This window comes from Canis lupus, chromosome 20 (genome assembly GCF_003254725.2).
Source record: "Canis lupus dingo isolate Sandy chromosome 20, ASM325472v2, whole genome shotgun sequence".
In the NCBI taxonomy this organism is placed as follows: Eukaryota; Metazoa; Chordata; class Mammalia; order Carnivora; family Canidae; genus Canis; species Canis lupus.
Window position 1 is genome coordinate 26,426,592 of NC_064262.1, and position 27,117 is coordinate 26,453,708.

At 38.7% G+C, this 27,117-nt stretch overlaps 1 non-coding gene across 1 annotated transcript; it reads right to left on the bottom strand.

The window, feature by feature from the left end:
* Nucleotides 1-3,509: 3,509 nt before the first annotated feature.
* LOC112666130 (U4atac minor spliceosomal RNA) lies at nucleotides 3,510-3,643 on the bottom strand. Its single transcript, XR_003140755.1, has one exon. It is a non-coding gene; the product is annotated as a U4atac minor spliceosomal RNA (small nuclear RNA).
* Nucleotides 3,644-27,117: the final 23,474 nt, after the last annotated feature.

Here is a 27,117-nt window from a genome sequence, read left to right on the forward strand (position 1 = left end):
TATAGTAGGTGTCCATTATGTATTTGTTGAACGTATGAAGGAAAGCATGAGTGATTGGCTAAATGCCTCCTCCTGTACTTGGTATAAAGGCCACAGCATTCCCAGCCCATTGCATTGGTTTTCTTAGGAGCTGTACTGCTTTGATTTAAATCTTTGCTTCCCCCATCTGTCAACTGTATGTCCTTTGGCAAATTGCTTAACCTCTCATCTCGATTTTCTCATCTCTAATATGGAGATGAAAGCAGTACATCAGCTTCATATAGATTTCTATTTGTTCTTGGTTTTGATTAGATTAGTTGTGGTGGTAACGTTTGTTATTATATTACCAATAGGTACTCCTTTCCCAAGTGGCAGGCAGGCCACTCTCCATCCAACCTGCAGAGACTCTGAAAAAGGTCTAGATAGAATTTGCTATGCCCCTTCATTGACATAATATTTGGAAGACTGGATCCTGCAGACATCATTCCAACTCCGAGCTTTGTTATCATCATCATGATTTATTACCTCATTTATTACTTTCACTAATATTTGCATTCAAAATAATGCACCACAGGAATACTTAAATGGCCTTTCATAATTTGGATGTATACATAGTATTGATGATCTGATATGATATCCATGTTGTTGCTTCCCTCTGGTCCTTCCTTCCTTCTTGACCTAGGCCTACATTCCTGCTACCTTTACCAGGACCTCAGATGGTTGTCATGGTTAAATTACTAAAATACAAACAAGTTGTTGTTTTTTCTTTTCTTTTTCTTTGGTTCTGCCACATGCAGTAATGTGCTATTTATTATCTGCTCTGACTAATCCTCACTTCATTTCTAATGCTCAGCATTTTCCTTTCTGTGGAGAGCCATACATTGGCAGGAGTTCAAGGAAAGGCTGAAAATGCTTCGTAGAAACTATTTTAATCCCAAACAGTTAACGTTTGGAGAACAGGTTGAAACATATGTAATATAGGCACCAAAATGTAGGCAATTATCTCCACAGGGCAAAAGGGGACAGAGAATAAAGGCCATGCTGCCCTGAGGTCGAGGGTAAAGAACTGAAGAAACACCTTCCTTGGCTTTCCAAGGGTCACAGTGTCAACCAAAGAATGAAATGATAAGACAAATAGAACAGCTTGATAACAACCAAATGGGTGTATTTATTCGCACAATTCAAGCCTGACTACTGGAGTTCTTATCCTGTCCACTGACAGCCATTCTGAGCATTGTAACAAGAACCAGAACTTGATGTCTAGAAATTCTTAATGGTACTCTGTACAAAGTGGATGAAAGGTGACAAGCCAGAGGGAATGCGTGCAGAAATTTTGACTCAAAAATCCTGTGACTTTCAGCGATTCTTTGTGTTGGCTTCAACCTTTGAACAACGTAAAGACAATAGCTGCTGCCTAATGTTTCTGAAGATAGAAATGGATGTCCCAGAGTTAGAGAGTAGTGTTTTGTTTAAATCATGTTGTGCTGTTCTTGGAGCATTGCACAGGACACAACATGCTGCCTCTCTCATGGTTTCATCTTGTCATTTAATCATGTGTATTCTCATACACACACACACACACACACACACACACACACCATCTTTGGTAAAGCACTATATGTTACATTGCTGTAAGGCAGCATTATTATTCAATATCTACCATGCAGCTATTATGCAGTGTGATTTTCAGAAAGGAAGAACGCTGTCAGAAGCTTAATACCACCTTGCAGGATCAGTTAGGGGAAAAATATGAGCTAAGGAGGCGGAAATCCTTGTTTAGAATTACAGAGAAATTATGACAAGCTGTGAAAAGTTCCATAGGCTTTTGTAGCACTGAAATCTTTCCTCTAGGACCAACTTCTATGAAAATATACTACGCCTGGAATTTGCCCTGTCAAAGCCAGACATATTTTTTTAATTGAATCTTGCTCTGAGAGTAGTGAATTTTTTTCCCCATCTGTAATTTGCTTTTTATGTGAATGGAGAGATGTTCTGTTTCTCTTCTTTGGAGGGTTGTCGTATTCCTGTAAAAACAATCAATGTTGGGCCATTTATCTCTTGCTTCATCAAACTGTGATGTGGGCTATAAGTACGTGTATGTTCGCAATATAGATTTTTTATTTCTGTATTTTACAGTCATATTATTGGCAAGTGGCTCTCATTTATTTTCCAGAACATTTCTAAGCTGATGACAACTCTTTAGTCTTTGTTTGTTAACTGTGTCCTGTCTGTCTACCTTTTCATGTAATAATTGCTTTCAGGGAATAAAACAGAAATGGGGTATTGCTTTGTTTAATATTTTTCAAATCAAATACCCCATAGCACAACCATCTGTGAAAATACATTTCAGCTTTCATCAAATTCTGCCAAGACTTTTTTGAGGATTAATAATCCCTTCATGTGGCATGTTTCTATGGCTAATGTAATTTTGTTGGGAAAAGCCTAGGTTATATTTATGTTCTGACTCAGGTTAAAAAAAAGGGGGGGGGCTTGTTGAAGAGAGAAAAAAATTGAGTATTTTCACTCCTAAATTTGTGTTACTAGCAGAACAAGTGCCTTTGAAATGGAAAATATTGTTGAGAGGCTTTTCTTGGTGGAAAATGTGGAAGTAAAAGCTATATTCATTATTCTTATATGTGGAGTCCAATTCTGTATCAGTGAATGGCCCTTAACAGAGCTACATACATATTAGCAGAACATGGACTGCCTGGTGCCTTTCAAGGTTTTTCTTTGATTTATTCTGGGGAAAGGGTCTTGTGCCTCAGTAGTTTCCTCTCAGCAATTGTGACCTTGTCCTTCCTGCCCATCTTTATGTTCTACATATGATTTTCCCACTTTCCATTCCCTAAAGCCCCACTAACACAGAGCTGTTGCATGTAAGGGCAAGTGGGGCAGGCTGTGGCAGGGACTCCAAAATAGGATACAGCATGAAGTAACTAGAATTTTATTAAGGCACTCCATTGTCTTTGAGTTTCTTGGCAACTTCTTCCCATAGGAATTTCTTAAAGGGTGTTTGTAGTCTCATGTTCTGGATTCCCACCATATTGCTAGAGCTCCTGTCCCCAGACTGTCCTAATTCTCTGCATTTGGCTGGGAAACAAGACATACTCAAATGTGGTCATTGAGAAGAATGTGGTAAAGGCACTCTTATTTATAAAGCCATAGGCCAAGTGTAGGGAAATAAACTACGTACAATCAGTTCTGTTATAACACTTGTTTTGAAAACACCGATTTATCCCAATGCCATTGGTATCTCCTGGAACATTTTGGGCCTAGTTTTCCATTTGCTTATGTGTGCTTACATCCATGAAAAGCATTTGGTGAACGCAGAAATCTGCACCCAGTTGAACCAAACAGTGGAGAAACACACAAAATGCTCCTTCCCTTAAACATCCACTTTACATCTCAGTTCACCACCTTATCACATGCCACATCATTCCCACCTGCTATAGGAACTTCCTTTCACATTTCAGATTCGCTTCCTGCTGCCACTATGCAACAGTTCCCAAGCTGCAACCCACATGAAATGTACTTCCAAGCAAACTCCAAGGTCTTTTCAAGGTAAAATATGTATCGTCTCTGAGTGTTTCTTGTTAAGGCATTAGCAGTACTGCCCTCACTAGGAGCTCATTGGACAATAGTGCAACCTCAAGAAAAGGATGATTTCTCTGCGTGTTTCTTAATCATGTCACAAGTGTAACACTGTCAACTATTTTTATTAGATCCCTGTTTTTAAAATGTCATAGATAGTTTGTGTCTGTGTGTGCCTTCCATTTCCCCATAAACCTCTTGGTAGTTTTTGCAAAATTTTGTGTAGCATGATGATTTTCTAGAATACATATGTTGCTTATAGCAGACTGCATGTTGGAGCACCCTGTGGCTGAGAAGAGCAGGGAGCTGTCATTGCTTTTGGGCCAGAAGGGCCAGGACAGAGAAACAGTCTCTGGACCCTGAGGGGAAGGGGCCCTAGAGCAGAGGGTTGCTTAGCATCTGCTAGCCAGAGGCCTAGCATAAAGAGAGCCTAGGGAATAAACACCCTGTACTCACTCCCCTCCCACTCTCCAGTCTTTGGCAGTTACCTCCTATTGGCAGAACCCAACTGGAAGCCAGGGGGTTAGGGAGTCTGTTTATTGCCCTCCACAGAGGACAAGTTAAACACAGTGTGTAGGGCAGGACCAAGGAATGGATATGAAGTCATCCTCTTACCCAACACCATTAGGGAAGTTACTTTTTAAGGAACCGTTTTTATTTTATTCCCTAAATCAACTTTATTCTTCTCTTTCTGGATCTCTTATCTAGGCTGGGGGTTGAGGACATTCATAAAGGTGTTTTTTCTAAACAAAGGAAAACTTTCTGCCAAAAAAAAAAAAAAAAAGAGAGGAGAATCTGCACTCCTTCTAATCCACCAATTGAAATAGCCAATTTAAAAAATAACACATTTCTTCCCACTTCTCATTATATACCACAAATAACTGTATCCGTCATTTCCACTTGAACCCCCTTCAAAGGGCAAACATGTTTTCACCTTTAATATTTGAATTTTGCCCAGATTGGTTGGATACTGTTGCATAATTCACTACTTTTTGTGCTTGGTCAAAAATAAGAATATCAAATGGATGGTATAACTTACTTGCTGATATATTGCTCTACAATTTGGAGATTGGCTTTTCTTATAGTTCCATTAAAAGACAATTGGCTATTTTCTTCTCATCTGTAAGTACTGGAATGAGAAGAACGGGGCTTGAAATGAGTCTCTGTAGGTACTGCCCATTTTCCAGATGCCCCAGCTTGATCTGAAGTTCAGAAAAGACTGTGAGTTCATAGTCTTAAGGATAATTATTTAACAGGATGTTAGAGCTTAAATGAGTCAGTTCGTCATTTATTAGGATATGTCTTCCCTGCCTAGAAAGAGCCTGCAAACAAAAGGAGAGATATTCATGTCCTATAGAGTTCAGATGTTTATTGGAGAAAAACAATACAAAAAATGTCAAACTTCAAAAGAAGGGTAGACATATATATTTTTAAAAAATTTCCTCAAAGTTTCCTTTTTTTTTTTTAAAAAAAGAGGCTCAAGTCTTATTCTTTCATAAGTAAAATTAATTGCAACATTAGCCATAATTCACTTTGTTTCATGCTAAATGGAATTGATTGCTTATACTGGTTAGCCTATCACTGGGGAAGGAAATTTGATGATGTAGATAATGTTGACAGGGATAATGGAGATGAAAATTTAGATCCTACTGCAGGCTCATGTACTTTTAAAATGGAGATATATAATTCATACATTATAAAATCCATCCTCTTGCAGTGTACAATTCAGTGATTTTTAGCATATTCACACAGCTGTACACCTATTACCACTGCCTAATTTCATAATATTTTTATCACCCCAAAAAGAAAACCCATATTTGTTAGCTGTTACTCTCTGTTCTTCCTACCCCTAACTCTTGGCAGCCATCAATCTATTTTCTGTTCTACGCATTTACCTATTCTGGACATTTCATGTAAATGAGATCGTGTCATATATAGCTTTTTTTGCATCTGACTTCTTTTCTTACCACACTGTTCTAAAGGTTGATCCATGTGTAGCATGTTTCAGTACTTCATTCCTTTTTATTGTCACATAATATTCCACCAAATACCACATTTGTGTATCCATTAATCAACTGATGGGCATTTGGATGTTTCTACTCTTTAGCTGTAGTGAATAATGCTGCTGTGAACATGCATGTACATATTTTAGTATGGATATACATTTTCATTTCTCTAGTAGTGCAGGTGCTGAGTCATGCAGTGACTCTAAATATAATCTTTTGGTGAACTACCAGACCATTTTCCAAAGTGGACACAAAATTTTGCATTCTTACATGGCATATGGGGGTTCCAATTTCTCCATATCTTTTCCAACAGTTGTTAGCATCTATTTGATTATAGACATTTTATTGTGTGTGAAGTCATCTTTCACTATGATACATCTTTCACTGTGGTCACACACATCTTTCCTTTTTTTCCTCCAAGTTTTTTTTATTTATTTGATGGAGAGAAAGAGCACAAGCAGGGGGAGCTGCAGAGGGAGAGGGGAAGGGAGGAGCGGGCTTCTCATTGAGCAGAGAGCTGACATGGGACTCAATCCCAGGATTTCAGGATCATGACCTGAGCTGAAGGCAGACATTTAACACACTGAGCTGCTCAGCTACCCCTCATTATGATTTTCATTTGCATTTCCCTGATAGGTAATAATGTTGAAATCTTTTCAGTGCTTGTTGGCCATTGGTGTATCTTCTTTGGAGAAATGTCTACTCAGATCCCTCATCATTTTCTTATTGGGCTATTTGTTATTTTATTTTTGCATTGTAACAGTGTTTTTCTATACTCCATATATGAGTATCCTATCAAATATATGATTTGCAAATATTTTCTGTCATTCTGTAGGTTATCTTTTCATATTCTTAATGGTATCCTTGATTGCACAAAAGTTTTTAAATTTTTGAGGAATTTTAATTTATCTACTTTTCTTTTGTCTTTTGACAATCTTGCTTAATCTAAGATCATTAAATTTTTCTCCTATATTTTCTTCTGTTTTTTTTTTTTTTTAATTTTTATTTATTTATGATAGTCACAGAGAGAGAAAGAGAGAGAGGCAGAGACATAGGCAGAGGGAGAAGCAGGCTCCATGCACTGGAGAAGCAGGCTCCATGCACTGGGAGCCCGATGTGGGATTCGATCCCGGGTCTCCAGGATCGCGCCCTGGGCCAAAGGCAGGCGCCAAACCGCCGCGCCACCCAGGGATCCCTCTTCTGTGGTTTTATAGTTTCATCTCTTACATCAAGATTTGTAATACATTTTGAATTTACTTTTGTGTATGGTATGAGGAAGGAGTACTTTATTCTGTTACATGTGGATATCAAGTTGTCCCAGGAACATTTGTTGAAAGACATTGAATTGTCTTGACACGCTGTTGAACATCAATTGCCTATAAAATATGGATCTATTTCTAGACTCTTAATTATATTCTGGGCTTATAGACTTTTAGATAGGCCCTTTCAGATCATAGAGTGTAGGAGTCACACATTCAAATGTCTGCCAAGTATAGTCAGACATAGATGAATAAAGGTATACTTGGGGAATATGGGCTTTACCCAGTGGTTATCATATGGAAATAGAAGATGAGGTTGGTTGTATCTTTTGATTTTTCAAAAGAAGCCAGAAATTGTATTTCTTCTTCTGGCAAAATGTCTAGAGTTTAGAGTCAAGCAACTAATTTAGTTAAAAAAATGCTGACTGGCCAAAGAAAACACATCTTTGGACAGCAATTGGCCCATTATCCACCAGTTTTCAGCTTCTGAAACACTTCACCTCTTTCATTTGTATAGATAAGATGATTGCCAGGTCTTTAAATTACATGGCTCTTTGTGACAAATTCAGATGTAGAAATTAAAATCCATGTTTTCTACCTCCCAGTCTAATGTTATTAATATATCAATATTCTAACAAGTCATTATTTTTCTAGTAATATTTTCTTATTACCATGACCCAATATTGTGTCTTTTTTTTTAATTAAAGCAAGAACAACAACAACAATAAACCAACCAACCAAACAAACAAACAAAAAAACCCTGTGAGACCTAAACACATGTTTAGGTGGAAGCTGTGTTATTAACAATTCTCCACGGTAATCATTTAAAGTAATATATTCTAACCTGTTTTCAGAAGTGTAGTAGGAAAACTTTGTTTTTGTCTGATAATAGATAGAAAAGCAGTGCACAGCTCTCACCCCCAGGAACAAACACACACACACACACCCTCTGCATCCAACAATGAGTAACGCATGCCTCTGAAAGTCTTGCCTCAGTTGTCATGTTTGTAAATATACCACATGTGGAAGGATTAGAACTCATCACTCCCAATTTTATCTGCTCTGTTTTGTGTTCAAGGCCTTTGTCAAGAGCAGATATATTTCATTTACTGAGATCCTCTCAATGATATATTTTCTCATTCCAATAACCACTGCAGGAGGGACGTTCCCAACTCCTGTGCCAGAATCTGTTGAAGAAACATTAGTCTCCTGCAGTATTAATGCATGCATTTCCCAACTTTTTCACATTTGATTCAGTTCAGCAAATGTGTGATAAAACAGATATGCCAGGAATAATTATGGGACTACTAACATGAATAAAAAGTATGACAATCCAAAAGACAAACATACTAAGCAGAAAGAAATATGTTACAATTAAAGCTGCAGGTGATAGATGGAAGTGGAATACAGCAATGACTTCTCAATGGGGGAGTTATGCAAGAATGCACAGTATATGGACATTTGTACATCCAGGAGAAGCGATTAGCACACACCAAGACAAATGCGTGCAAATATGCAGAACTTCAGAGCTAATAGATTGCATCTACACTAGGTTAAATCAGGCCAAAGATTAATGAAAAATTTAGTCGTCCTGAATTCTTAACCTGCTTATTGTCAAACTCCAGATGTTTGATATTTAAATAAAGCAATTGGATAATTGATGGAATTTTATTTTTCATTCAGTCATTTGGGATAGTCAATAATATGCAGTTTGCCAAATCTTGAGAGAAAATGTTGTCGTCCATCTAATTTATTTCCAAATGGCAGGAGAGAATTTGAAAGTGATCAAGAGGTTATTTAAGGAAAGTAAAGTATAAGATTGTCAAATCTTCATTTCACAGTTACCTTGGGTAAATATGTTTATGACAAGATGCTTTAACTACTTGTTAAGATTCTTATTTTTCCTTACTTTGCCAGTGGATCTCATTGTTCTGGAACTTTTGTGAAAAGATGGTGTATTAGTCTGAGAAGCAGTTGCCAAGATGGGATTAAATGAGCAAGAATTTAATTAGGAGGGACATCTGGGAGAGAGAATGGGGAAAGAGCTGGTAAGATTCGGAGCACCATAGGATGGCAAAACCATCTCCCCCAAGTGAAGCGAGGAGAAAGGGAGTTTGATGGAACTCAACATCTGAGATTGCTGTGCTGTCTCAAGAGCTTTGATAAAGCCACTGAGGAGTCCTTTAGCCAAAGTTAGCTGTTAAAGGGGCTCCATGTCACCCAAGAATAAACTTTCTTTAGTATCCCTGCCACACTCAGATTGTGGGAGCACCTTGTGGGAAGTGAGGGCTGGGTGCAACTGTGGTAGTGGATTTCAGATGGTAGCTTCTGGGTTTTCAGTTAATTACTCTCCCTGGAGTTTGAAGTCTTGAGAGTGCAGTTTCATGGCAGACAAAAATGGTAATTTTGTTAGGTTATATAGATTAGCTTTAATAAGAGATCCCCAGAATATGGTGGCTTATACAAGACAGAGTTTTATTTATCTCTTAAATTAGGATTTCAAACTAGATATTGGGGATCCAGGCTCCTTCTATCTTGTGGTTATACCCTCCTGGCATGTTCCCCTTATTCAAGAATGGGTGGTAGTACAAGATGGCTCACCAGCACATTGGCATTGCAGCCACTTGGACAGGGGAAAGAGAGAGGGTAAGGAGGTAAGCACCTTTCCCTTAAAGGGCAAGAGCCAGAAGCTGGACACCTCCATTTCTGTTCATATCTTATTAGTTACCTATGGCAGCTGTTACATCACCACAAATTTAATCTGCTCTGTTAGTCTCCACAAATTTAATAGCTTAAAACCATGGAAATTTATACTTTCATGGTTCTCAGATTCACTGGCTGAAATGGAGGTATCCACACAGCTGCACTCCTTCTGAAGGCGTTAGGGGACGATCTCCTTTCATCCTCTCACTTCTGGTGACTTCCAGGCTATGACTGCATCACTCCAACCTCTGCATGCTCACATTGCCTTCTCCTGTATGCAATCTCTCTCTGCCTCTATTTTATTTATTTGTGCTTGTTTATTTTTTTTTTCAAGTTTTAGTTTTAAATTTAAATTTTAGTTACTTAACATACAGTGTAATATTAGTTTCATGTGTAGAATTTAGTGATTCATCACTTACATACAATATCCAGTGTTCACCACAATAAGTGCCCTCTTAATGACCATCACTGATTTAACCCATCCACCCCCCCCACCTCATCTCCAGTAACTCTCAGTTTGTTCTCTGTAGCTAAGAATCTGTTTTCTGGTTTGCTTCTCCCCTTTCTCCCCTATGTTCATCTGTTTTGTTTCTTAAATCCCACATATGAGTGAAATCATTGGTATTTGTCTTTCTCTGACTGACATATTTCACTTAGCCTAATACTATCCAGGTCCATCCACATCATTGCAAATGGCAAGCTTTCATGCTCTTTTATGGCTAAGTAATATTCCATTACATATATCTTCTTTATCTGTTCATCCATTGATGGTCATTTTGGCTCTTTCCATAATTTGACCATTGTTGATAATGCTGCTATAAACATCATGTTACATGCATCCCTTCAAATTAGTATTTTTTGTATCCTTTGGGTAAATACCTAGTAGTGCAATTGCTAGATTGTAGGGTAGTTCTATTTTTTTAACTTTTTTGAGGAAACTCCATACTGTTTTCCACAGTAGCTGCACCAGTTTTATTAGGACATTTTATTAGGACACTGGTGATTGCCTTTAGGAACCACCTGGATAATCCAGGACAGTGTTCTCATCTCAAGATCCTTAATTCAGTTACATCTACAGTCTTTTACCTCCTAAGGGAACATTCAAATGTTTCAGAGACTAGGACCTGGATATCTTTGGAAACCATAATCCAGACTACTATACCAGTCATATGGCTACACTTGAACAGCCTGGGAAATAATAGTCTTTTGTGGACTGCTATGCTCCTATCACAAGTTAGGGGGTTTTATTACTAAAGTTAGAGTGGGAGAATGGATATTGGGTTCCAATCAGCCGTCTCTTTTTTGGAAGTTTCTTTAAAATATTGTGGTTTGAGCCTTACAGTAAATAAAAACTTTACATCATCACTTCTGAATTATATAATGTTTGGAGTACTTGAAACCCAAGAGAGATTAAACTAGAAGTGTTTTTTTCTTTTCTTTTTTTTTTTTTTTTTTTTTTTTTGCCTGACCACTGTTTATCATGCATCTCCTGGCCTAATTTTCTGGTTACAGCCCTAATTTTCCATTGAGTGAATACCTCTTCTCAAATTTCAGTCCATCTGGGGTGTGATACATGTGCCCTAGATCTGACCAACTTACATTTTTTATTAGTTCAAAGTTGGGTCTGAAATCCACAGTTTTTCCAAAGACCATGGGACTTATGGAAACAACAGGGAAAAGGATTGTCTCTTTCTAGTGGGATTGCTGAATTGATAGACATAAGCTGGAACTGCTGATAACCGTCTTTGCACAGGATGTGAAAAGTCTGCCCATGAGTGGAGTCAGCCTACAGGAAAAGGGATGTGGGGGATAAGGAGAAACATGTTCTTGATGACCTCATTTGAGTACCTGCATCCAGCCACACCTGAACCAATATACTCATTGACTTTTTTATGTGAGTCAGTTAGTGGCTCTGTCCTACCTCTGCTCTACTGTTCTTTTACCACTTGGCTTGAGTTCTATCACTTGAAACCAAGAGGCCTGACTAATGCAAAGCTGAGCAATATGCTGAAGAAAATGTGTCAAGTTATAGGCAAAGTCAAGGCTACAATTCAAATGTCCTTCCTTTTAAGCTACTCTATTGAGCTGCCTTTCCTTCTTTTCACATAATGGCTGTTGACCAATTGCTTTTGATTCCACTATAAAGTGGAAGTCATTTAGTCCCTTAGTCAATCTTGATTTAAAAAAATGGCTTGAGTTCTTACGTGATTTCTTCTCATTTGGCCTATAAGTTTCAACAGCTTATCAAAGGAACATCACTGACAAATAGAATTTGTGACAACGTTGAATATCCTGGTTTTGTTTGGGAAACAAGGAAGGAAAAGAGGGTAATTTCAAAATGCCAAGAAGAAGTAAGGAAGAGATTGACGACCCTTTTTGTTGTTGTTTCCGGCAGATTTATAATGCAATAAAAAGTTTGTTCTGCAATCATTTAGCCCATGTGGTTGATATTAGATTTTTCAGTCAAAACTGTTCATGTCTTCAAGAGGTTCTGAAGCTTTTTATTTAAGTGAAGGATGCTGCTAAAATGTTGAACTCAACATTCCCCCTGAAGTTCTTTCAAGACTATTATGAATAGTCCAGTTTTAAGAAATTCCAGATGAATTGTGCAAACTAAGATGAAAGGAGAGCATACAAGCAGCTGTGCACAGGAATTATGCAGAAGTATGCAAATTTCGACCCCAGTGATGATGGAAATGTTAACCTTATGTTTTAGTAATAATAATAACTACTCTGATCTAATAGTGAGCTAAGAGGTGCAAAGGGCACTTGGAGTCGAGAATTAATAAGAAGTAAAGAAAGCTTTTTTCCCTCCATGACATCAGGTTGTCTGAATACCTTGTTGTTCAGCGCAATTCACCATAGAAACAAATATTAACAATGACATGTTCATAGCACAGGAACTTGTCATTAAATGTAAACCCATTTTATAAAAAACTTGAACCTTAAGCTTCCATAAAACAGAGAACTGATTTTTTTTTCTTAGAAGCTGAATCTTTAAGCTTAAAGAAACTTATGACAGTGTTAGAATTTGGTGGCAAGCCTAAGTAAAGTCTTCCCCTGTTGGGCAGGGCAAAAAGGGAAAGGAAATTCATGGGCTTGAGACATTGGCAAGGAGAAGACTCTAGGTCTGGGTAAATGATACAAAGTTCTAGAAATAAGAATAGCAGTCACTAATTGAGTACTCACTATGTGCCAGGCATAGTAAAGTACTTTATAGTTACAGTGTCATTAAAACCTCAGAATAGCCCTATGGGTTAGGGAAAACAGAGGTTTCTCTACAGTTTCAAAGCTGGGAAGAGGTGGGGCAGATCTATTCAAGTCTATCAGAGCTGGTAAACACACTGCTGCGACTACCCTGCTACCCTGTGGGTGCCCTCAAACCTCACCCTGTACTACTCACCATGCTGCTGTCCAGGATGCTACATTTAGCTCTTATGCAACCAGAGCCTGTCAGGCCAACCAGAATATATTCTGCTCTTCCATTTAAAAAAAAAATTTCTTGTAGGTTTTAAAAATCAATATTTAGGGGCACCTGGGTGGTTGAGCGTCTGCTCAGGTCGTGACCCTATGGTCTTGGGATCGAGTCCCACATCAGGCTCCCCAGAGGGAGCCTGCTTCTCCCTCTGCCTATGTCTCTCCCTCTCTCTGTGTGTCTTTCATAAATAGATAAATAAAATCTTAAATAAATAAAATCAATATTTATTTTGCAAATACTATATCAATCTGTAAAAAATAGAACATTGCAGGTAAAGTTAGAATTTGCTTTGCCTATCACTACTGGCATTATTCCTTCCCTGCCTTTATAGTAGGTACTTGAACTCCATGATGAGCAGCTCCTATGACTCACCCTGACCATGTTTGATGCCAATTTCTCAGGCAGGGAAAATCTAGAGAAGTTTTCCAAGGAAACTCTAATTAGGTCCTGTCTTTCTCAGAGCCTTTTAGCTTGTTGCCATCCTCAACATGCTCTTTTCATCTCATGGCCCCATGTAACTTCCAGCTTCAGCCATCCTGCTGACTCCTGCCAATAGGGAAGAAGAAAAATGGAAGAAGAGGGCATGGTCATTCTTTTTAAAGACGTGAATTGAAAGATATGTGTATTGCTTGTGCTTACATCTCCATTGTTCAAAGCAAGATCACATGGGTTCATCCCCTGTGTGTTTGTAGTTTGCATGGAATTATGGCAGATATTGCCAATAGTTTCCCAATATCTATTCTTCACACTCTTTTCATAATGGACTCTGCAAATTTTAGCTGGTAAGAGTCTACCTTCCCCAGCCTCACCTGCAGCAATACTAGGATCTAGCCAGTACCATTTCTTGTACTCTCTTGGCCTGACAAACAGGTTACAAAGCTGACCAGGCATTTACATGACTGACCACCCTGGAGTTTCTGTAACTCATGTCTGCTTACAGATTGGACCTATTCCTCAAAAAATCCTAGAATAATGTCTTAGGAGCCTTGATCTCTACCTGTTTCCAAAATATAGCCATTGCAGCTGCAAGAGAAGCTAAGAAATGTTATCCTTATTTGGGATACCATATGCTTACCTAATGATTGGGTGTTTTGTTATTGTTGTTGTTGTTGTTGTTGTTGTTGTTGTTTTATTTTTAAAGGAATGAGGGCAGGAAGGAAAGTGTAGGACAACTTAAAATCTCTATTACAGTTAGTTAAAACATATGCAATACAGCTAAATCAGTACTCAGAGGGCACATTGTGCATATTAAAAAAGAAAAACAATATAAAAGTAATGAGACCAAAACTCAAGAGTTAGAAAAAGAATAGAGCAAACCCAAAGAAAGAGAAGAGAAGCTAATAAAGATAAGAGCAAACATTAGTGAAACAGAAAACAAGCAATAGAGATGATCTGCAGAAACAAAGTATAATTCTTTGAAAAGGCTAATAAAGTGGACAAACAATAAAGAAAAAAGGCACACAAAAACATAACTGAAGAAAAAAAGGACATTATTAAATAATAGTGACTTAAAATATCACAAGAGTTATTATGAATAACTATATGCTAATACATCTGATAACACATAAGATTATGGTTTTCTTCTAGAAAAAAATATAAATTACCAATGTTGATTTGAGTGGGAATAAAGAACTTATAGCTATTAAAATATTTGATTTGGGAGTCAAACATGTATGCAGTCTCCTCCCTCTCCCTTCCTCCACTCATGTCCCATGGTTTTCAAGTTTTACCACACCATCAACAGAATAGATAACTTCTAGCTTCTGCAAATTGTTTAACACTGTACAGAAGGAAAACCTCCTCAAATCCTGTATTGAGGAAAGCATATTCTTGATTACTGTGGTGGACACTATGGCAAATTTTCCAGGCCCCCCCTTTAGGACCAAAGCATACATTTCCCCAGATGCTGGGATTGGTGGCTGCTGGCCACTCACAGCTGAGTGCCTTTCCAGGAATGTCCATTGGGTCCACATCCAAGACCAGTAGATGCAATGGTGCAGGAGCCCTGCCCCACTGAATTACATTGGGACAGCTTGGAAAGACCATCCTATTTACATTGTTGAGGCCTCTGTGGAGGCTGCATTACACTTCTGCTCTGACTCTTGTCCTTGCCCCCATAGGAATTGATCATGAGAGCCTCCCCAGTAAAGTTCTTGCACATAAAGCTCTATCCCACAGTTTGCTTCCTAAGGAACATGGATGAAGACAATAATAAAACCAGACAAGGATGGTATGAGAAAGGAAAATTATAGGCCCAGCTTCAAAAATAAATTATGATGAAGTAGATTTTTCTCAGGACTCTATATAACATTTGAAATCTGATAATGTACTTAACTGCAAAAGCAAATTAAAGAGGACTATATGATTGTCTCACTAGCAGAAAAAGAATTCATATAATTCAACTCCAACTAATGACAATTTAAAAAAATTCTTACTTGAGTCTCATCAAGAGAAAAATCTTCAGAAAATTCCAGTTGAGAGGCATCCTGTAATACACCTAACCAGTTGTTCTCAAAACTGTCAAGGTCATCAAAAACAAAGAAAGTCTAAGAAACTGTTGTAGCCAAAAAAGAGCCTAAAGAAGCATGAAGACTTTTTAACATGTGGTACAATGAGTGGGACAGAAAAAGAACTTACATAAAAATTAAGGAAATCTAAATAAACTGTAGGTCTTAATTAATAATAAAGTATCAATACTGATACTAGTATGTGTGTGTATCATAATAGTATCTAGTATGTGTCATACTAACAAATGTGTCATACTAGTATAATATGTTAATAATAGGGTAAGTTGGCTTTAGTTACATGGGAATTTTCTATACTATCTTCTTAATTTCTAAATTAGATCTCATAAGTCTAAAACTGTTGTAATAAAGTCTATTTAAAAAAAAAAAAAGCTTGGAGGAAAGTGTACCCATATCAATGGCTGATATCTCTGACTTATTATAAAGATAGGATAATGTTTATAAAATGCTTAGCACAGAAACTGGTATACAGTAATTCTTTAATAATCATTACCTATTGTTATATTGTTAATGATTCAAATATCTTCTTTATACATTTCTGTATTACAAATTCTATCATAAGCACATTTACTTACATTATTAGATGTTTCTTTTTCAAAGAAAGAACAAACTTCTAGGACACTATCTGATATGCTATAAACTGAGGATGAGGCAACTCAATGGCAAGTACAACAGCTCATCAAAATCTCACTTTGCTCCTCAATTCTGGAAGCTGACATCTTTGCAAATAACAATGAAAAGATTTGCTTTTATGTTGAGTGGTCCAAAAAGGTCTACCCCTTCTTGAACTGACTCTCCATCTGAAGGACTTCTGAGGAATGCATTCTCTCCAGGGGCCAGCATGGAGGTTCATTTTGTCCCTAAGATTGACACCAAGGAGAAGGAGCATCCCTCTTCCTATAAGAGAAGGCAAGGTTGACCTGTGGACAAGGGTGCTGGCCACCATCTTCATAAAATCAGACAGTGTGTCCTCCAAGACTTGAGGATGAAGGGTTGCACTTGGGCTTCAGAAGAGAAAAAAATACCTGGATCAGACACCTGTTTGGAAATTATAAAGTGATAAATAAAGGAATACCTGGTTGCTCTAAGGGTCCATTTGAGGCTGAAAAAGGAAAGGGAACTAAAGTCACAACAGGTAGTTTAGGCTGGGGCACTGTGGGACCTGGTAAACAGGAGTAGAAGAATCTATACTCTTTCAATAGTAGCTACATAGTAGGCTCTGGAGAAAAACCCATTTAAGTCTTAAAGTCTTAGTTGTGATTTTCTTTATGCACAAAATCTAATATGATCATCTCATTCTGAATAGTTAATACCTCTTTCTCTTGGCAGCAACAGAATTGAAAGTTCTCAAGGCACTTGCCATAGAATATATTAAGCATTCAAGACAGATGCATTGGTAATTCTACTCAAGGTACATAATTATCACAGGGGAATTATTTTATAAAGCATGGATGTCAGGAAATATATTTTTGAGTTAGAATTGAGTATGAAAATCTTCAGGTTAAAACATAGTGCTGTATTATTTAGTGCCTTCCATTTTTAGAGAGTAAAAAATGTAGTTATTTAGACTTTTGACAGTGTGGATGTACTTTAAAATGACTGTGACAATGAATTTTATTCTAGAATTATCTTTGATACCAAAAAAAGAAACACACATTTGGGTTACTTACATATTTGTAGACATAGCAAATTATATGATTTCTTCATCCTAGTTAAGTCAATCTCAGTCATGGTACACATTATGCATTTGAGGGGTGGTTTCTCTCTTCAAGTACTTATTATGAGGTTAGCTCATCCTTCTAGGCCAAAATCATTTTATGAGCTTCCTCTAAACAAAGTGTTATTTTGCCAGGTCAGTCATAGGCCACTGCTTGGTTATAGCTTAGGTGGGGAGGTGGCAATTACTTCTCTGACCAGGCCTATGACCATATCAGTATATTACAGTATATATATCAGTATATTATCAGTATATTACAGACACCATATATACTAGATCAATAGGGGGGCTGATTTTTTCTTGCCAATGGACATTGAACCACGTCTAGAGACATTTACAGTTGTTGCCATGGGAGGTGGGGATGCTAATAGCATCTAGGGATGCTGCTAAACATCCTACCATGTACAGAATAGTCCACAACAAAAAATTAATCTACAGCAAAGAATGCTCTGGCCAATAGTGCAAAGGTCAAGAAACTCTTCTAGAAGGAAAACATGACACAGTCAGTTAAAATTTCTTTTTGTTAGCATATACAGAGAATACTTTTAAATTTAAGGTTCAAGTTATAAAATCCCATTCTCAGAGACTCCATGACAGATTAAATCTGTGGGAGGAATTTTCTTAATGTATTTATCATGTCCATAATTTTTGGTCATGGCATGGGGCCAACCCTAGAATCAGTTGCCACAGAGCAAGACCCTCACTTTTTGGCCCTCCATCTCTTTTTCCCATTGGCACTTTTGTCTATTTAACACAGCTTTGTCCAAAACAATTTTTTGGGATTATGAAAATATTCTCTATGTGGCTCTCTAATATGGAAACTACTAGCTACAAGTGGCTAGTGTGTACTTGAAATGTCACGAGTGTGTCTATGGAACTAATTTTTAAAATTTTACTATAATAAACTTAAATATAAATGCAAATAGCCACGTGTGGCTAGCACAGCAGGCAGTGCAGATTTCACATCCTTATACTCACCTCCCCAGGTCAGATTTCTTTTTGGGTCTCACATCAGGCATAGATTGTCATCATTTTCAGCTTCTTCACATTTTGCTTCTGAATATTTGGAGTGGGATATTTGGATCCTGAAAGGGAAGGTAGGCAAAGAGGTTCCCATGTGACTTGGTCTCCAAAGAAATAACATCTGGAAAAAGAAATCAGATAGTTTAAACTCCAAATGTTAGGCTCTTTTTTTTTTTTTTTTTTGGTTCTCAAATGCCTATATATATTGATTGTATTATATATATAATTAACATACTGTGTTATATTAGTTTAGAGTGTGTAACACAATGATTCCACAATTCTATACATTACTTAGAGCTCACCGTAAATATAGTCATCTGTCACCAAACAACATTATTGCAATCTTATTGGCCATGTTCCTAATGTTGTATTTTCATACAGCATTTCATACAATGTGACTTATTCATTGTATAACTGGAAATTTGTACCTCTTAATCCCCTTTATATATTTCCCCCATCCTCCTACTCACCTTCTCTCTGGCAACCACCAGTTTGTTCTCTGTATTTAAAAGTCTGTTGTTTGTCCTCTTTTCCTTTGTTTCTTAAATTCCACTTATGAGTGAAATAATATGGCATTTGTCTTTCTCTGACATATTTCACTTAGCATTATCCTCCCTATGTCCACACATAGTTTATACAAATGGCAAAAATTTCATTCTTTCTCATCGCTAATATTCATCCATATTCTTCATTCATTCATCTATGAAAGGATACTTGGGCTGCTTCCATTCCTTTGTTATTATAAATAATGCTGCAATAAACATAGGGTGCATATAGGGGAGGAGATTGGGGTCTGAAGTAACTGATAATGTACATTAAGAAGGGCACATGATATAATGAGCATTGAGTATTATATAAGATTGATGAATCACTGAACTCTACCTCTGCAACTGATAATATATGTTAATTAATTGAATTTAAATTAAAAAAATTAAAGTAGAAAAATGATATAATCACTAATTCCATTACTGGGTGCTTACCCAAAGAAATGAGAATACTAATTGAAGAAGCTATATGCAGCATTACTTATAATAGGCTCTTTCAGTCTACAAATCTATACGATATAAAGGCTGGTCTCCTATATATCCTTTTCCTGAAAGAATGCCTCTCTCTGTCCTAGATTTAAGTGATTGCATAAATTTCCTTCTATTTATAGCAATGAAACCTTTTCTTAAAGAGAAGAGTAGGCCTTTCAAGGACAAGAGATTGTCATTCCAACAGAATTAATAAGGGTATTATGTTTTTCCTTCCCTTTCCCCCATGAAATTTCTTTTGTTTTTGAATCTACCTCCACTCCTCCCCATCTGCCTGTTCATCTTTTTCTTCTTTTCACTCCTCACTTGTCTTCCTCACATGTCTTCCCCCTTCATCCCTCTCCCCACCTATCTCTTGGATCACAAACCCTCTACAAAATGGCCCATGATTATTTCTTCCAACTTAACAAAGGAACTCATTAAATAGTTGTTGGGATTCCATGTCTATGCCTAACTGGCCACCTGAAAAAAATCTTTTTAAATGATTGTGCCATCTCCTTTCTCAGGATAAGATACATATTTGGTTATCTGGAGTATTAGCTTAGGCCCTCTGAAAAGCAGGCAGCAGGACAGGATTAGATGGGCAAGCACTATAATGGGGGAAATACTTATGAAGGAAGGAGCTAGAGGAATCAGGGGAGACTGCATGCAATCTGACCCTATGAGAAAAGAGGGAAGGCAGGAAGCCTACATAGGAAGTGCAGTGCTCTTCAGTGTGGTTGACGGGGGATCCTCCAGGCACAGGTACACCCAACAGAAAAGCTCCTATCTCCCAGGAAAAGATCTGCCTCCGTGTCTTGGCTGTGTTCAGTCACTGGCTGGAAGCGAATGGGAAGAATGGCCTCAGCGCAAAGCATGGTAGGTCAAATTTCCAGTGCTAGGTCCCAGGACCAATTGCGTTCCCTGAAATAGATCTGAGAGGTGAATTTTCATGGCCAGCACATCTAGATCATAGTTAAATGTTTCCAGGCTTGGTGAGAAAGGACCAGACCCCTTATGTCATGCCCCATGACTGACCTGGTCAAATAGTAGTTTGTTTAAAGGAGCTTATAGAATATTTTGCTCAGCCTCCTTTCTATAAGTCACACTACTACTGCAATGTCCTCCTAATCCTTAAGCTCTTCTCACACATGTGCTCCTTCTGCCTGGAGTGAGTCTTCTCCAACAATTCCCCCAAATCAATTCCTTCAAGTTTCAACTTAACTGCCTTTCCATAGGAGGGTATTCTTGCCTTCTGGACTAATACAGATGCCCTCATATCTCTCTGGAATTCAAGCTGTAACAGCCCTCCTTTCAGATTCTTAGTACTCTTTAATATTGTCTTTTTTGTCTATTAAACATGTGACCTGATGAAGAGATAGGCTGTATCTTTCTCATTTACCAGAGCCAGACATAAAGCCAGTTAATATTTCTTTGAATAAATTCTTTATGCCAGATATGCTAAAATAAAATGATGAATAATGAAGTCCTTACTTTCAATATGCTTAAAATCTAGGATGGGCTTCTCAGCAGAAATAGCATAACAATATTGGAATTAGTGAAATATCTGAAATAAAGGGCTTTTTAGGAGACTGGAAGCTTCAATTTTCTAAGTCAAGGATCAATTGCCAGAGGATGTTAAATTAAAGTCCCACCAAGCCTACTTTAATAATAGATAAGACTAATGTTGATGAATGCTCTGTCTGCATGTAAATGAATACTCCTAGGAAGAGTTTTAAATGATATCTAGGAAATGGACCTTAGTTTACAACCTTCTAATTTGGCATTTACAGTCATTTTACCAGCCTTAGAATGAAGCTTATCTATGAGTTCTCTATGAAGGAAAGTTTTACTACTCCAATGAACTTAGGTGTATGTGATGGTGGGATGTTTATGATTTGTAGAATTTCTGTCTGACCAGTATGTTTTCTCATATGTCTATCTCCTGGAATCTAACCTTCCTTTTACTAATGGTAACCTATCCCATTTCGTTCTCATAGGGATGACTTGACTTTTACCACTACAAGGATTGGCAAATGATACTATATTTTTGTTTAGTATTAATGGACTCACTACATTTCAGGCACTGTTCCAGTCACTTGGTATGTACTAATCTTCTGATTCTTACAAGGACAGCATGAGGCAGGTACTTTTATTATTATCCTTATTTTATAGACAAGAAACCTGAGGTTCAGAGAACTTAAAGAACTTGTCCAGGGACGCCTGGGTGGCTCAGCAGTTAAGCGTCTGCCTTCCGGCTCAGGGCGTGATGCTGGAGTCCTAGGGATCGGTCCCACATCAGGCTCCCCGCGTGGAGCCTGCTTCTCCCTCTGCCTATGTCTCTGTTTCTCTGTGTGTGTGTGTCTCTCATGAATAAATAAATAAAATCTTTAAAAAAAAAAAAAAGAATTTGTCCAGCCGTGGTGGGTGACAGAGGTAGGATCTGAACTCAGGTTGGCTGGCACAGTGTCACCCTGCACTATTGTGCCTTATATTCTCTAAGCTACCACATCAGAACACTCTGTCCCTAAGCAACCATGGTTAGTTCAAAGATGGAGAGGTGGCGCAAGTTAACCCAATCAGACTTTTCTGGGAATTTTGCTGAAGCCAGTGGGAAAAAAATGGTACCATAGTTTCTTAAGGATCTTTAGTTGTAAGAATGATGTCAGCCCCAAGAATCTATTTGTCACCAAAGGAGAGAGCTCACCTCAGAGGACACAGCCAAGTGAGGAAAAGAGAGCTGAGGACAGAGAAGTGGTAACTGATACCTATAACTAACTATTATCAATATTTTCAAATATACATAAAAGTAGAGAGGTCAGCATAATGAACTTCCCACTTTGACTTATGCCTATCATGTGGGCTTAGCAATTATCTACATTTCAGCAATATAGCCATACCTCAGAGATATCATGAGTTCAGTTCCAGACCACTGCAATAAAACACATGTCAGAATAAAGTGAATATTGCAAAAAGGTGAGTCAGACGACACTGTGCTGTAGTCTTTTAATGCTGCTGGCTGCTGGCTGATTGGAGTGGTGGTTCCTGAAAGCTGGGGTGGCTACGGCAATTTCTTAAAATAAGACAATAATGAAATTTGCCACATCGATTGACTCTCACAAATTTCTCTGTAGCATGCGATAGCATTTTGCTCACAACGGGACTTTTTTTTTTTTTTTTCCAAACTTGAGTCAGTCCTCTCAAAACCTGCTGCTGCTCTGTCAACTAAGTAGATGTAATATTGTAAATGCTTAGTTGTCATGTCAGCAATTTTCATAGCATTTTCACCATGAATAGATCCCATCTCAAGAAACCACTCTCTTGGTCATCCATGAGAAGCAACTCTTTATTCATTCAAGTTTTATCATAAGATTTCAGCAATTCACTTCCATCTGCAGGTTCCACTTCTAATTCTAGTTCTCTTGCTGTTTCTACCACATCTGCAATTCCTTCTCTGAAGTACTTGAACCCCTCAAAGTCCTCTATGGTGTCTGAAATCAGCTTCTTCCAAACTCCTGTTAATATTGATATTTGGCCTCTTTCCATGAATCACAAATATTCTTAATGGCATCTAGAATGGCAAATCCTTTCCCAAAGGTTTGTAATGTACTTTACCAGATCCATCAGAGGAATCACTATCTATGGCAGCTACAGCCTTACAAAATGTGTTTCTTAAATAATAAGGCTTAAAATTTCAAATTACTCCTTGATTCATGGGCTGCAGAATGGATGTTGTGTTAGCAGGCATGAAAACAACATTAATCACATTGTCCATCTCCATCAGAGCTCTTGCATGTCAAGGTGCATTGTCAATCAGCAGTAACATTTTGAAAGGAATCTTTTTTTTCTGAGCAATAGCTTTCAACAATGGGCTTAAACTGTTCAGTAAACCATGTTGTAAACAGATGTGCTGTCATCCAGACTTTGTTGTTTCATTTATAGAGCAAAGACAGAGTAGATTTGGCATAATTCTTCATGTCCTAGGATATTTGAAATGGTAAGTGAACATTGGCTTTAACTTCAAGTAATCAGCTGCATTAGACCCTAACAAGAGAGTCAGTTTGTCCTATGAAGCTTTGAAGCCACGCATTGACTTCTCTTCTCTAGCTATGAAAGCCCTAGATGGCACCTACTTCCAATAGAAGACTGTTTCATCTACATTGAAAATATGTTGAGGGAGGGGCAAGATCACAGAAGAGTAGGGTCCCCAAGTCACCTGTCCCCACCAAATTACCTAGATAACCTTCAAATCATCCTGAAAATCTACGAATTCAGTCTGAGATTTAAAGAGAGACCAGCTGGAATGCTACAGTGAGAAGAGTTCGCGCTTCTATCAAGGTAGGAAGACGGGGGAAAAGAAATAAAGAAACAAAAGGTCTCCAAGGGGGAGGGGCCCCGCGCTGAGGCCGGGGCGAGTGTCCCCAGGACAGGAGAGCCCCGTCCCGGAGACGCAGGAGCGGCACCAACCTTCCCGGGGGAAAGGGGCTCGCAGGGAGTTGGAGCAGGACCCAGGAGGGCGGGGATGCCCTCGGGCTCCCTGGGACAGTAACAGCCCTGGGCTCCAGGAGAGTGCACCGAGCTCCCTAAGGGCTGCAGCGCGCACGGCGGGACCCGGAGCAGCTCGGAGGGGCTCGGGGGCGGCTCCGCGGAGGGGGCTGCGGGGAGGGAGCTGGAATCCAACAGCGCAGGCCCCGGACAACAGGGCGCCGGGACACAGCCCAGGATCCGGCCTTCCCCCGGGACAGGCAGAGGCCGGGAGGGCCCAGGACAGCGAGGACGCTCCTGCCCCAGCTGAGCAGATCAGCGGCCCCGCCCGGACCCTCCAGGCCCTGCAGACAGAGAGCTCCGGGGTTACTGCGGGAGCTGACTCCAGGGCTCCAGAGCTGGCCCCGCCACTGCGGTTGTTCCTCCTGGGGCCTCACGGGGTAAACACCCCCCACTGAGCCCTGCACCAGGCAGGGGCTGAGCAGCTCCCCCAAGTGCACACACCTGAAAATCAGCACAACAGGCCCCTCCCCCAGAAGACCAGCTAGACGGACAAGTTCCAGGGGAAGCCAAGGGACTTGAAGTATACAGAATCAGAAGATACTCCCCCGTGGGTTTTTCTTTTCTTTTCTTTTTTTTCTTTTTGATTTCTGTTTGCTTCCCCACCCTTTTTTCCCCTTTCTTTTTCTTTTTTTTTTCCCTTTCTTTTTCTTCTCTTTTTTTCTTCCTTTTTTCTTTTTCTCTTTTCTTTCCTTCTTTCTCTCTCTTTTTCTCCTTTCCCCAATACAACTTGCTTTTGGCCACTCTGCACTGAGCAAAATGACTAGAAGGAAAACCTCACCTCAAAAGAAAGAAACAGAAACAGTCCTCTCTCCCACAGAGTTACAAAATCTTGATTACAATTCAATGTCAGAAAGCCAATTCAGAAGCACTATTATACAGCTACTGGTGGCTCTAGAAAAAAGCATAAAGGATTCAAGAGACTTCATGACTGCAGAATTTAGATCCAATCAGGCAGAAATTAAAAATCAATTGAATGAGATGCAATCCAAACTAGAAGTCCTAACGATGAGGGTTAACGAGGTGGAAGAACGAGTGAGTGACATAGAAGACAAGTTGATGGCAAAGAGGGAAACTGAGGAAAAAAGAGACAAACAATTAAAAGACCATGAGGATAGATTAAGGGAAATAAACGACAGCCTGAGGAAGAAAAACCTACGTTTAATTGGGGTTCCCGAGGGTGCCGAAAGGGCCAGAGGGCCAGAATATGTATTTGAATAAATCCTAGCTGAAAACTTTCCTAATCTGGGAAGGGAAACAGGCATTCAGATCCAGGAAATAGAGAGATCTCCCCCTAAAATCAATAAAAACCGTTCAACACCTCGACGTCTAATATTTAAGCATGCAAATTCCAAAGATAAAGAGAAGATCCTTAAAGCAGCAAGAGACAAGAAATCCCTGACTTTTATGGGGAGGAGTATTAGGGTAACAGCAGACCTCTCCACAGTGACCTGGCAGGCCAGAAAGGGCTGGCAGGATATACTCAGGGTCCTGAATGAAAAGAACATGCAACCAAGAATACTGTATCCAGCAAGGCTCTCATTCAAAATGGAAGGAGAGATAAAGAGCTTCTAAGACAGGCAGGAACTGAAAGAATATGTGACCTCCAAACCAGCTCTGCAAGAAATTTTAAGGGGGACTCTTAAAATTCCCTTTAAGAAGAAGTGCAGTGGAACAATCCACAAAAACAAGGACTGAATAGATATCATGATGACCCTAAACTCATATCTGTCGATAGTAACTCTGAACATGAACGGGCTTAATGACCCCATCAAAAGGCACAGGGCTTCAGACTGGATAAAACAGCAGGACCCATCTATTTGCTGTCTACAAGAGACTGATTTTAGACAGAAGGACACCTACAGCCTGAAAATAAAAGGTTGGAGAACCATTTACCATTCTAATGGTCCTCAAATAAAGCAGGGGCAGCCATCCTTATATCAGATAGCCTAAAATTTACCCCGAAGACTGTAGTGAGAGATGAAGAGAGACACTATATCATACTTAAAGGATCTATCCAACAACAGGACTTAACAATACTCAATATGTATGCCCTGAATGTGGGAGCTCCCAAATATTTAAATCCATTAATAACCAAAGTGAAGAAATACTTAGATAATAATACACTTATACTTGGTGACTTCAATCTAGCTCTTTCTATACTAGATAGGTCTTCTAAGCACAACATCTCCAAAGAAATGAGAGCTTTAAACGATACACTGGACCAGATGGATTTCACAGATATCTACAGAACTTTACATCCAAACTCAACTGAATACACATTCTTCTCAAGTGCACATGGAACTTTCTCCAGAATAGACCACATACTGGGTCACAAATCGGGTCTGAACCGATACCAAAAGATTGGGATCGTCCCCTGCATATTCTCAGACCATAATGCCTTGAAATTAGAACTAAATCACAACAAGAAGTTTGGAAGGACCTCAAACACGTGCAGGTTAAGGACCATCCTGCTAAAAGATGAAAGGGTCAACCAGGAAATTAAGGAAGAATTAAAAAGATTCATGGAAACTAATGAGAATGAAGATACGACCATTCAAAATCTTTGGGATGCAGCAAAAGCAGTCCTAAGGGGGAAATACATCGCAATACAAGCATCCATTCAAAAACTGGAAAGAACTCAAATACAAAAGCTAACCTTACACATAAAGGAGCTAGAGAAAAAATGGCAGATAGATCCTACACCCAGCAGAAGAAGAGAGTTAATAAAGATTCGAGCAGAACTCAACGAAATCGAGACTAGAAGAACTGTGGAACAGATCAACAAAACCAGGAGTTGGTTCTTTGAAAGAATTAATAAGATACATAAACCATTAGCCAGTCTTATTAAAAAGAAGAGAGAGAAGACTCAAATTAATAAAATAATGAATGAGAAGGCGGAGATCACTACCAACACCAAGGAAATACAAACGATTTTAAAAACATATTATGAACAGCTATATGCCAATAAATTAGGCAATCTAGAAGAAATGGATGCATTCCTGGAAAGCCACAAACTACCAAAACTGGAACAGGAAGAAATAGAAAACCTGAACAGGCCAATAACCAGGGAGGAAATTGAAGCAGTCATCAAAAACCTCCCAAGACACAAGAGTCCAGGGCCAGATGGCTTCCCAGGGGAATTCTATCAAACGTTTAAAGAAGAAACCATACCTATTCTACTAAAGCTGTTTGGAAAGATAGAAAGAGATGGAGTACTTCCAAATTCATTCTATGAGGCCAGCATCACCTTAATTCCAAAACCAGACAAAGACCCC